Source organism: Trachinotus anak, unplaced genomic scaffold (genome assembly GCF_046630095.1).
Source record: "Trachinotus anak isolate AG129_WGS33_773 ecotype Australia unplaced genomic scaffold, CSIRO_AGI_Tana_v1 ptg000009l, whole genome shotgun sequence".
NCBI lineage: Eukaryota > Metazoa > Chordata > Actinopteri > Carangiformes > Carangidae > Trachinotus > Trachinotus anak.
Window position 1 is genome coordinate 5,744,729 of NW_027273860.1, and position 13,653 is coordinate 5,758,381.

The following is a 13,653-nucleotide window of genomic DNA, read 5'->3' on the forward strand; positions in this document are numbered from 1 at the left end:
GCGGCACAGACCAGGGTGTTGATTCTCAGTGGGATCAACAGTGCTAGCAATCATTCATTTTCATTACATCAGATATTTGATTCTATGTTCATATATTATGCACTTTTAAGTTTCAGTAAAAGATAAGTTCTTAAAGATGGATGGTCTTTTTTTCTGGATACCTGCTGTGCCAGTTCATGTTTCCATCTTGATGACATGGAATTTTGATGCAGTAAAATCGCTCAGAAATTTCATTTTGAATGTCAGTCTAGGTCACCCTTTCTTTCCATGTGGACTGGTAGAAATGTCAGATTTTATACTGCACCAAAAACATGTTCACTGTTGACAGTTTCAGTGATCGGCAATCAAAAGAAAAACCCCATCTGAATTTTAAACTGTTTTGTCCCTGCAACGAACCTGTATTTTAATTTTATGATTTTCCCGAGTTAATGCCCAGGCTATAAATATTTAAGTTCAAAATTAGTTTAAGTGTATCCATGTGGGCATGTTGTCAAAAGCAGTGGCACAACAGAAATCTAATATGAATAAGATTCAATGTGAATAAAGCAACAGCGAGGCCTCAGTGCAGCCTGCATAATCCAGTAGTCCCAGAAGCTGCTCTGGGTTGAATGAGGTAAAGATCTGCATAGAGCTGTTAAATCAATTAGTCAGAGTCTGGCCTAATAATTGCAATGTAACCAGATAACTTCCAGCCGGGAGAGCTTTCCCGGCTCTTTCTCCATCTTTCTCTTTGGCTCTGTCATACCTACAGATATATGAAAAGGGCTGACTCTCAAAGGGAGAGGGAGGGGGTGGGAGAGAATGAGGCAGATGTGTTATTGGTGCTGGAACATCAGGGCCAGTCTGTTAGGGCTGTCTCTCTCTGTCACAGTCTCAGCCACTTCTCTGTTATCTGTACTGAACACATGTCCACCCGTGCTATTACACACTGACTGCTAATGGAGCATAAGACTGAGGTGGACCTCCCATTCACTGTTGGCTCCACCACTGGCTTTTCTGACTCGATTGCAATTCTTGGCCGCACAGAGACACAGAGAGACACAAACATGCGTGCAAACAAGTTCTTGAAAATCACACATTTTCCATGAATTATAAATGTACCCTGGAATTTTTTTTTTCAAACATATGACAAAGTGTCCTTATTTTACTGGTGGAAAGAAAAAAAAAAAGATTGCTTCCACAGAGACAGACGATGGACTGCTTTGCTGGAGGCAAAATAGCTTTAATAGAAATGGTAATGTCCTCCCTCTATCTGATCACGTTCAGTTTGAGATGCATTCTCTGGGTGGCAATTTGAGTTGTAGCGCTTTCCTATTTCCTTCCTTTCTGTCTTTCTGGCTGCTTCTAATAACATGGTGGGATGCTGAGAGAGAGGACTGTTTAGAGGCTGACAGAAAAGCAACCCAATGAATTTGATGTCACCCTTTGATCTTTCAGGCCCTGCACACATGCTTATGCACAAACACACACACACACACGGGAGAGCACATTTATTTCCTCTAATCCCTTTCATGGTGCTGTGGGGGCTAGAGCCTGTCCCAGTATGTACTGGGCAGAAGTCAGAGAAATACCCCAGACAGGTTGTGAGCACATAAGAGGGCTAATAGAGATAAACAGACACATTCTTCTATGCAAGTCTTCATTCTTTCTCTTACGCATCTTCATTCTTGTACCTACTTCAAATACATGTTATTGTACTATGGGAGGAAACACAAGAAAGTCCTGCCAACTTCACAGAACTTTCTTGCCACAGCTGTCACATTAAGGTCAAAAACTATAGCATCAAACTGTCTTAAATGTGCATCTGTTTGTCGCCTTCTCTCACATCCACATACCTACAGTATAGAGGGGACTTATGGCTCTGCATTATGGGGTTAGGGAGTAGCTTCAGAGCCACATCGCAGGCTATGGTGTAGCTGAAGTCCACTTCTTTAACTATATGTTGGGGCTTTGACAGCTACAAAGATCCCATATGATGACTGCGATAGCTATGATGCTGCTTCTGCTGCTTGTATTTTCTCCTACAAGTTTACAACGCTGATGGAGATTGTGGATAGGGAAGACTACAGTGGCCATGAGAGCTCAACGCGCTGCAACTTAAGAAAGCACATGCAAACAGACAAAATGAGCAAATCCAGAAAACTATTTAACAACACATGCGCTGCAAATACACACAACAAAAGTGTTTCGAGGGGACACAAAAAAAAATGATGGCTGGAACTCCTTTGTTGTTCTGTGAGTTTTGAAGTTGAGAGCATTGGACAATAAATGTGCCTGGATATTCAGTTAGATGTATTATAATACATCCATGTGAGTGCATCCCATCTGGGTTCATCACTTTTTTGTGGCCCCTGGAAACACTTTTGTTGTTGTCTGTGCTACTGGCAGCACATTTGTGCATTGGGTTGTGTTGTGTGTATTTGCAGCGCACGTGTTGTCAAATTGCTTGTTTTTTGTCTACTTGCATGCGCTTTCTTAAGCTCTGGTGTTTTGAGCTGTTAAGGCCACCACAGAAGACAACGTGAGGCAAAATGAAGAAAGGCTCTGTAATTCTGTCCTTTTCAGTAACACATCTAACAAAGCCATTATCACTGCAAAAATCTCTGCTTACTGCAACTGTTGCTCCTTATTACAGTAAATGATATTGTGTAGACACATTGAGTGCACAGAGGTACTCTCATATTCCAAGTAATGACAACGCCTTACCATCAAAGTGAATCAAAGAAACAAAAAAAAAAAAAACAAATTATTGTGGGAAATATAATTAAAGCACAACATGGCCCTATGTACAGTGTACATGTACAATATTCATTTAGTGTTGACTGAAACCTGAAACCTGCATGCTGCAGGACTGTATTCCAGTCTGAGAGCTCTCATTTTCAACCATTTTAAAGAATATTTAGCCTCATGAGAGTGATGATGTTAATCCGTGTAATATCACATAAGAATGTAAATTGATCTTTAAGTGAGGAAAAAAAAATATTGTGTTGTCTCTCACCTGTTTTTATGTGCAATGTTTAGTTGTTTTTTTTTTTTTTGTTTTATCATTCATGTTGCCATTATAGTTCTTGCATATCAATTCACATTAAGAGCACTTTCTTACCATTTCCAATTATGTGAGCCATAGAAGACACATATACACAATATACTTGTGTTGCCTATATATACTCTGGGTCTTTTCATCACACCCAACATGGTTAACGAGTTCATTGAAAACACCTCCTGCCTGTTATCACCTTCCTCCTGATTGGCCACTGTTGATTGCCTGAAAGCCCATTTAAGTCCCGAGAGTCAAATGCACTGATGCCGGTCCCAACTTTTCCACACTTCACTGCTTTTTCAAAAGAATAATGTGATTTTTTTTTTTTTTTTTTGGTGTGTGTGTGTGTCTGCAAATCCTCCTAGTCCTTTGTCAGTATGTGGGCCTTTTGTCAATACGATGAGACTCCATAGGAGAGAATAAAACCTGTTTGTTTTTGTAAAGCAGCTGCGTTTTGGTTGTTTTCTTGTTTGCAATCAGTTCCAGTAAATTTCTGCTAATCACCGCAAATGAAAAAGGATTTGAAGAGAATCATCGTTGTAGAAGATAATGCGGCATCACATTCATCACACTGTTTCAGAATTATATTTCTGTGACAGAGAGACCACAGAGGCCAATTGCACTAAACAAAAAGAAGACTTGGTGGATGACAGTGACCAATAAGCACCACTGCACTCTGAGGCTGAACCCTGTGTCCATTTAATCTGGTGCTGCTCACTTTCTTATCACCCTGCAGAATTGGAGTATTGGCTCAGCATGCGCTCAGATCTAGAAAACCTGAGCCAGACATTCATGTTTTACACAAACTCAAACTTTCCAATAGTTGTCAAACTTTATCAAAAGGAAAAGAGATGATGTTGAAAAACACAAAGAATACTGGATCTATATGTCTTATTTGGTGGGTTCTGAGAGACAGCGATAATTAAGTGTATGAGTTGGGATGAGAAAACACCAACTACTAGAAAAACAAGCCAAGTGAAAGTCACAAGAATAGATACACTATAAATATTTTCAGCTGCTGTGACCTCTAATTAGTCGACTCTGGCAGAGTAATATGAGAGAAATGCAGCTTGGGGGTCAGAGGAAGGTCTCATCCTTCTGAACAATGAAGGCACTGACAAAAATCAATAGTAAGGCAATTGTATGAACTTTCTCAACAACTAACTATTAGTTACCTACAGATTATCTTCAGGCAAAAACAGCACAGCTCATGCAATATGTATTATTTACATTGATATACAATGTTTTGGGCCAGAGATTTGAGCTTCAGGCTGCTTTCTTTCTCTTTCTCTCTCTGTGTTAATTCATAGAGGCTCTAGCAGCACTGTTGGTTTTTCAGACAAGCCTGAAGAGTTTTGGACATTTCATGCTGTTTCCAGCTGATAGCAGAAAGTCAAATCTCACAGATTATAATTAGGTTCAGCAGGAAGGAAAGTAAGTTTCATAGAATTAAATCATACATTAATACTCGGGCGCGAGACCCATGAATTGTTTTCAGTGATTTAAACACATCTGGCACCGTGCTCACTGACAGCTGATTCCTGGAAAAGCAACTGGGCCAATCAGAGCTTTGTATGAGGGATAAAGAAAGTGATCATTATCATCTTGTGCCAGGGTGGGAAAAACAGCAGCAGAAAAACAGCCATGAAAATCCAGACAACCATTAATGAGAGGCAGCTACATCGGTTGCTGTGAATCAATTTACAGAAATAACAACTGACATGATGAACACTAAAGCTGCTGTGATCAATATTTTTATATGAGCAATCAATTGACTCCTTGTATGTGAAAGTGGTCTCTAGTAGTGGCAAACCCACAGAAAATTATTGCCAGACTCTGCAGTTTCTTCTCTAGCGCTACAGAGCATTTTAGCATCTTTTGGCTCGTTTTTGTTTTCTCGATCACAACTTTACTGTTTTGGTTCAGTCTCACTACTTTCCCATTTTCAGTCGCAGCAGGTTTTCTCCAGAAAACAAAACACTGTATGCTACCAACTCAGCATCAAATGATAGACAGTTAAAGTTAGCTGCCAGATGTAGCATTTAGCAGTTACAGAACCAGATATTTTCATTGTGAGTTGGTGGAGACCAAAACAAAGCTAAAACACTTGGACTTAACATTCAAAGGTGGCCACAAACACAACTCCAAATGAATGCTAATCTTCCTCCAAGCCTGCTGGATGTGTAAATAGTCATCTGTTAGCTAACACATTTGTCATAACAACTTAAAAAGGTGATGATGTGTTGGTGTTGTGTTTCTAGCCTTTTTTTTCTTTGCCCCCAAGTGGTCAAGGAAATTAGTTAATGTAGGTTTCAGTTAACTGCTCTCAGCAACTGCTGCAGAAGGCTCAGCGTCAACTTAAAATGATGCTTCACAGAAGTGATACATTAGTGGAGTGACCCGATAGCCGAATGTTTAGAGCGCATACTGTGTGGGCACAAATGCTCTGAGCAGCTGAGTCCCCGGTTCGACTTCTGACCAGCCAGACTCTCTGTTGCCTATCATTCCCCTGCTCTCTGTCCCGTTTCCTGTCACTCTCCACTGTCCTATGAATAAAGGCAAAATGTCCCCATAAGACCATCTGAATGAAGTGCAAATGAAATGGTATTTATAAGCTGAATAACTGAACTACAAATAAAGAGACAAGGGGATTGTTCTTTGATTACCATGGTACTTCAGCAACACTTAATGTCGATGTGGTAGGTTATTTGTACAGATTTAACCAAAGATGGTACACTATAGCTAAGCCATTGTTAGCTGTGTTATTGCTGGACACTCAGTTGCAACACCCCCCCCGCCCCACCCCGTTTTTCCCAAAATAAAACGTGAACAAATCAGTGAGTTGTGACATACTTTTGGGAAACTATGTCTCATCATCATAAAAGCATTATCAGGAAATGGAAAAACAAAAATTTTGAATACAAGGTTACCAGCCTTCCTGTCACAAAGCAGCTGAAAAGGATACACTTTGTTCTTTGCTGTTACCCATTTTCTGTCACTACAAATGCAACTTCATTGGAATAATTTTAACATGTACCAGTGACTCAGAAATCTCCAGAGACAGGAGAGGAATAATTACCACTTCTATTCCTGGGTGAACAGTAAAGCGGTCGTTCAGGAATCCTCAAGTGGCCCACCAGTGCTGAGAGCCAACATGCTCAAGCTTTAAATGTGATAAGGCAGCCATTGATTTGCATGATCCACTTATGATGTTCAAACTCGGTACGCTCTGAAACTCAAGTCACTTTGGGACGAAAATGAATGCATTTCTTTTCGCTGTAGAGAAATTAATCAACCCTTTGTATCTCATCTTTTTAAAGAATAGTCGGAAAAGCACAAGGAAAAGAGAGAGTACAATACTTCTCACTTAATCAGTTACATTCTGCATACATTGTACGGTAACAGGCACTCAATATGGCGCTGAAGACTAAAGATAACCCAACAGATCAATTACAAATTGATTTTTGTCTGTGGCAACACTGTCTTTTCAGAGGCACGTTTCCATGAATAGAACATTTTCATCACACTGATTAGCAGAATGGATAATAGTTCTAAAGCCTTCCATGTGGTGATTGTCCCAGACAGTTGTCCTGTTTGAATAAATTAATCAGATCAGAAGGTGCGTCCCTGGTGATGGGAACAGTGCATGCATCAGTCACAGATTCGCTTCCCCTTGGGGAGGGGAAGTGGCCATTAGTCAAGAAAATGATTTGATCACTTCTGTCAATGACAGCATAGTGAACGAGCTCATTGCATCACTGAGCACCGCGAGGGGCATTAGCCTCGATTGCATTCGTTTTCTCGGGAGGCTTTTCAAGTTTACTGATGTTTCAGTGTGCTATCTTCTGTCTTTGTATCTAAGTGTAATGCTGTACTAGTGGCTGCAGCCCAAAGAAAATGACTGATAGGGCCCAACACTCATGAGCACAGGCTACGTGTATTTCATTTAAACTTTAGTTTTAATGCTAAAAGGTCTCTCAGTTACTGCTAAATAAATGGTGGAATGAGGATCTTTTCTATCTATCCCTCCTCTGTTTGGTTTTTGTTGTCATCCACTGGTTGTTTTTTTTTTTTTTTTTCCAGACCAGAGGCTTCATTCTGGTTCTAAAGCTTGTTTGAAAATGAAAACTGCATGTACAGCACAGCACCAAACACCAACTGAGGCAGTGTTCAAAAATTCAGAGCACCATCACTACCACGCTCTCAGAGCATTCAGAGCTGGATCGTTTCTCTGAGTGAAAAGCCAGAGTCATTTTAAAAATGCATCCTTGTTGGTATGAAGAAGCTGTGGTGAAATGGAATAGCTGCGGTTTGGTTTTCATCCAGCATGAGAAATTTTGACCTTTTGACTTCTCCAATATAAGCTAGCTTGCAGCAGCTTTTGCATTGTGCTGCCCGCTTTGCTGCATCTCCTGGCTTTTTTTTTTTTTTTTTTTTTTTTTTTTAAGTTTTAAATAGGTTAAACAAAATACAACCAATGCTCGTTTGAAAATGTGAAGTGAAATGTGCTGGTAGGCAGATTTTGTTGCTCAAGCCAGGCTAGCCCCCCCCCCCCCGCCGTTTTCAATCTTTGTGCTAAACTAAGCTAACAATCTCCTGGCTGTAGGTAAGGGTGGTACCAATCTTTTTGTCACACCACCTGCACATCTAAAGCTCACAAATTAACACACTGTATTTATATTTCATTTGTTTTCATTAAAAAAACTGTGTAAAATAACTTACTCTTTACCCTTCAGACAAGCTAACTGTTACCTTGCTGGGGTCTCATATTTAATGGTCAGATATGAGTCGAATCTCAGTCTAACTCTTGCCAAAAAAAAAGTTAAAGCATATTTCTCAAAATAATTATTCCTTTAAAATGTACTTTTTTTTTTCAATAGCTTCTACATCTTTAAATCATTTGATCCCTCTTCAGGAAAGACAAGTCAACAAATGATGAGCGTTTCCCACATAGTCAAGCAGATGACCATGAATTAGCTCCCCCCAAGCTGCTGTCATTCGCATGTCACTTCACTGCTCAGGATGCGGAAGTTGACCTTCTCATCAAGCCGAGGCACACAATAAAAGGACAAGAAATTGGTGTACCATTAACACAGCCCGGCCTCTGCGGGTTCCAAATCAATAGGGGAATATGCTTTTATGATGGAGCCCCAGATGATTTACTGTGCCCATAAATGTGCTTTCAGTGATATTGCAGAGCTCAAAGGAATTTAGCACAGCATACATTCCAAATTAATTGTCTATCAAAAAAAATCACTTAAACCCCACGAGGATTTGAACAGTGATAAAGGCCTGGCTTGTGTGTGCAGGTGATGAGAGGCATCTATCAAAACATCCGTACGTTTCTTCATAGTATTCTCTAATAGGTGAAACGGGCTCATAGCTGTATTATTTAAAATTTAGAACAAATGCATTACAACCACAAATCTTTGTGACAGTGTTATTTAAATTCTCTTCTACTGACAAAAATATATTAAATATTAATATCTCATATATAGTGCAGTTGTTTCCTCCTCAACCTTGTCGACCAAAGCAGAAACAACATCTTGATCGTTAGATATTTTGGTATTGTCCAATTTCAAACATTTAAATCTTTCTCTTGTGCACATGACAGCAACAAAAGGGAAAAAAAGGTAGAGAGATGTAAAAAGGTGAGACTGTAATAACTAATGATGTATGCCATTAAATATAGGAACACAGATGAACCATTAGCACCTTTTGCCACTAAACTTTATTGCCTAATCCTCATACTCCCTCCAGCTCTGTAGTTTCAAAAGTTTATGAAGTGTGGTGTGATGCAGACTGACCCCGGCTGAACTCATGGCTGTTGGCCATTAAAGCGCGCTCCACTCTTTCCCCTCTTTCATCTCTCACCTATCTCTCCTGCAGCCCAGTCAGAGATTATCACCACATGCAAGGGGCACCGGAACATAAACCAGAACAGCAGAGTATGATATTAAAAGTCAGTCCAGCTTCTCCGGTCCAGCAAGAACACTCTCCTCATCCTTCCTCCTCCTCCCCCTCTGCCCCTGTCTGTAGCGCAGCATGTAACCAGCCTCCCTCTGCGGGACCTGCATACAGGCAGGAAGGAGAATTGGGCGGTCGGGACTCTGTGTTTTCTCCCTGAATGAGAACATGACTAAGAATAATAGCGCTCAGCGATGCGTTGCGGCTGTCTGCACTGTTGTGCACAACAACATTGATTAGATTACTTCTCTGACTAATGGCCACTTCCCCTCCCTTAGAGGAGAAAGTGAATCTCTATCTGATAGTCAGTCTTCCATTCAGCCCTGGCTCTTTCCACCACTTCTTTATCTACAGTGCATCCATCTTAGCTGACTCAGAAAAGGAGAAATCATTAAGTTTATTTGATATCCCCATATTTATTTATTTATTTATTTATTTATTTTTTGTCACAAGTTAAGCAAAATATATGAGCATGCATTAGCCGTGCTGTCCAGGTACCTGAGGAGGATTTAGAGAAGCATCAACATTATCTATGCAGCTGAGGATTTAGCTTAAAATACAGTGCTGTGTTTGCCCTTTCCGTAATGATTTTAAATGTTCACATGAGATCAGTATTCCCATCAGTCAGAGGAGTTTCACTCTCCTTGCATCCTAACCTTCGTTCTTCTTTCCTGAGTTTCTCTTTGCCTCACCATAACCCTGACCATACTCCCATGGGCGCCTTCCACATTTCTAGTTAGCACTTCACTTGCAATTCCTTACCTTACTCAAATACCAAAACAAACCTTGAAAATGTACAGTAACAATCACAGGGATGAGATGGAAGAGGCTGAACATTGAGGTCCACCACTTATTTCCAATTAAAATGACAATTGCAGACTGGTGGAAATCTAAAGTCTAACCTTGAATTCCATTGCTGTGTCTCAAATCGGATGCTTCAGTCAGTGCACTCACATGTAATAGACTGTATACACAGTATGCTCACTGGTGTAGTCCATGTAGTGGTAACAGGGTAGTGCGTTCCCAAATGAAACACTGACACTGTGGAAATGCCAATCGCAACATGTGACCGTAACTGTCGCCCGCCTGCTGGCTCCTTGACTTGAATTGAACGTTTTGAGTGTGTGGCTCCTGTGTCATGTGATATGGAAATTAGGCCACCATCAGCACCAACAAGTATTAAAATACATTGTTGGTCCCCCACCTACTTCCACTACATAGCCAGCGTGGCAAGTGATTTTTTTTTATTTTTTATTTTTTTACATCATCCAGGTACTTTTCAATGTGCATGCACTTATGCTAAGTCCCAAATCACATACTTCCACACAGACACTTGCTATTTAGAGTGCATAAGAATTTACTAAGATTGCCTGCTGCTCTGTGATGCTAATTTTAACATGCTAATATACCAATGCTCTTGCAGATACGTTTACTATTATCCTCTTAGTTTAGCGTGCTGACATTGAGGTTGATGGTAATGTTATTAGTTTTATGATCAAAGTATGAGACAAATTAAAACTTTGACTTGATGATGGTGCCAAATGGAAAGGGAAGGGGTGAACAAAGATATATATCAATTAATCTCAAAGGGAAAATGAATGTTTGTACCAACTTTTATGGTAATCCACCTGATATCTGTGGAGACATTACACTCAGAACCACACGTCAACCTCCTCCACTATAGCAATAAAGTCTGGTGATCACCAACATCATTAGGATGCATTGTTTGGGAACTGTTGTGTGAAAATCCAACAGGAAGATGTTACACAAGATAAGTGAAAACTTTCACCTGGTGGTGGCAATGAAAAGTTGGAAGATCACCAAAGTCACTGGGATTCATCTGCAAGCAATTTTGACAGTACCAAGCCCTCTGATGTGCAGACATTGCTAATTGCCTGGAACAGTTTTGAAGCCATGTACTGTCTGGGAGTCAACAACATTTGGTAATTACAAGAGGATGTGAATCCTAATTGTTACACACATAAAGCATACACAGTCAGGACATTTAGCCCCCACGGAGCAGGAATTTGTTTCCCCCCTGACAGATTACTTCCTATTTGTCTGTTCCCCTCTGCACAGCTCACATGAACAAACAAGCATTACAGTGTTGACACACACAACTTTGTTCAAACACATCAGCACAACAGATGGATGCTTCTTCTCTTGCAAAATGATGTGGTTTTAATCAGAAAACAAGTTGACGTGATCAATGAGGTGTGATGGCAGGATGCTGCCAAAATCTGGGCGGCCATTGATCAAAATTAGATCAGGTATTGTCAATCTTCTGGCGGGCTTAAGGTCTGGTTTGGATTTGAAACACTCCACCTCGCAATCATAGCTTATTACACTCGTCCAGGGTTCTAATTTTCACTCCATTATGAATGAGTTGGTTGTTTGATGAGAGACATCTGTCTCAGCCTCAGTGTATTATCACCAGCAGTCTGTTGGTAGAATGGACAGACAGCGTCGGCTTGGCAGGAAATATACAGGGAAATGCCCTGTGAAAATGAACTCGTGTACTGTACGTGAGTCTATCTGACCACCATCTGCCGGAGCCCAGAGTAGGTGTGTGTGTGTGTGTGTGTGTGTGTGTGTGTGTGTGTGTGTGTGTGTAAATGTTTGGTGTCTCCATCTGATGTTTGCTCAGTTAATCAATAGCGGTGATGCTGTACTCAGATGACATATAGTCCAGGCATCCCTATCTCCTCACCCTAATCAGATTAACACTGAATAACATCTATGTACACACCGGCCTTCTGGCCAGGATTTGGAGCTCTGAGATGCTGCCAGCGTTGCCACAGACGGAGAGCAGGAACACTGCCTGGAAATTGCAAGTCTTTTGGGAGCTTTGTCAAAATAACACCAGATTTTGTCGATAAGAAAGCAATTACAGGACTTTTTTTTTTTTTTTTTAAACGTTTAAATCGTGTTTTCGTGTAAGTCAAACAAACATGCACGGTCAAGATTACAAGTCTCCGTAAAGCAGGTGCATGGTATCTCGCAGGAACTTGACTGGAGAAATTCATGAAGGAGCAGCGGAGATTATATTCAAACTGGCAAACAGCTGAATGCAAACATTAGCTGCAATCATGAAAGCCATTTCTTGGATGATTTCTATCAGCAAGAGCCAATTCCACACAGGGTAGCGGCATTAGCATGCAGCATTTTTTTTTTTTTTTCCAAAAGGGTAAGAGAAAACACTTGCACTCGCCTACATTTGGAATTGTTTCATATTTCTATTCTTACCTCCCCATGCATGTAATACTATTCTTTCATAATCAGTTGAGGATTTAATTTCACAGAAAGAATTCAAAACAAATAGATCCGGCAGCCATTTACCATATTCATCCATCTCCTTCTTGTTGAAAATCATTCTGCGAGGCTTCCCTGCTCTCCTTAAATCCATTTAATTTACTCAACTGGCTCCTCAGAGCGTTTTCTTTTTTTTTTTTTTTTTTTTTTTTTTTTTTCCTTACCCTGTATTCCTGACAGTTAGTCGTGTTCATTTTGAAAGGAAACAATATCAAATCAATCAAAGTCCTGCCGGTCTCTGCCTCTTCACCTTGATGTGATTTTTAGCTGTCGTCGTCTCCCTGATTGGTCGGGATCTCCACAAACGCCCGTGGAGTGGAAACAGATCCTGTCGACAGGGGCACAAAGGTAAACACAGGCGGGTGTCGAATCAAATGAAAAGAAGGGGAGCCGCACACAATCACCAAAGTCATTACAATGCCGGCCAGGCCTTAAAGAAGTGGAAACATGCACAGTCTGTTTTTCTTTTGTCAAGAGCTCTCAGAAATCCCATTGACCCCTGCCTCCGTGTGTGAGATGATTTTTTTTCATGTCTTTCTTTGAATGTTTTCAGCAGTAGAAATGGATTCATGAGCTTCTCTGTAACCTTGGAGCTGGCTGAATCACCACTGCAGCATGAACGTGTGTACTAATGTATTTAAATGTATGAAACTTGACTCATCACCTTAATATTTGTGTGTGGGATTATATTAAAAAAAAATAGCCTGTGTTTTATAGAATCTGACATTCACCACTGTCACCAAATAAAAATAAAACAGCCGCTGAATCACATGACTGAGGTGCATTTTCTCCAAAAAGTGTTTTTTTTTTTTTTTTTTTTTTTCTCCATAGATAAATGCCTCTTTCTCACTTCTAATCACAGATCGAGAGTTGGCAATGACTTTTTCCTCTCTTCCGCATTAATTATGGATTCTCTGGTAATTTTCATTAATTACAGAAATGCCTGCAGTTAATCATTATTATTCTCTTTGGGTATTTGAGTTATTTTCTGTATTCAAAGGTCGAGGAACTTGTGCATGTTAAGAAATCATCACCAAGATCACTCCTTCACTGTGGGCATGAATAGAAAACAGCTTTTGGAGAAGAAAAGAGGAGTGCCCAGTGGCAGTTTGGATGACTATTAATTTACCCACTCTGCATTAATGTCTGCGTGTGTGTGTGTGTGTTTGTGTGTGTCAGAGTTGATTCACAATGGTGTTTGGGGATTTTGAGAGGGCGTGCTGTATAACAAATACACTGAAATGTTTCTATTCTAAATATACTAAAAGATGGAGTTTTGTATGACTCTCATTTTGCTCCGGTATTTATCAGGAATCGCTCAGAGGAATCATGCT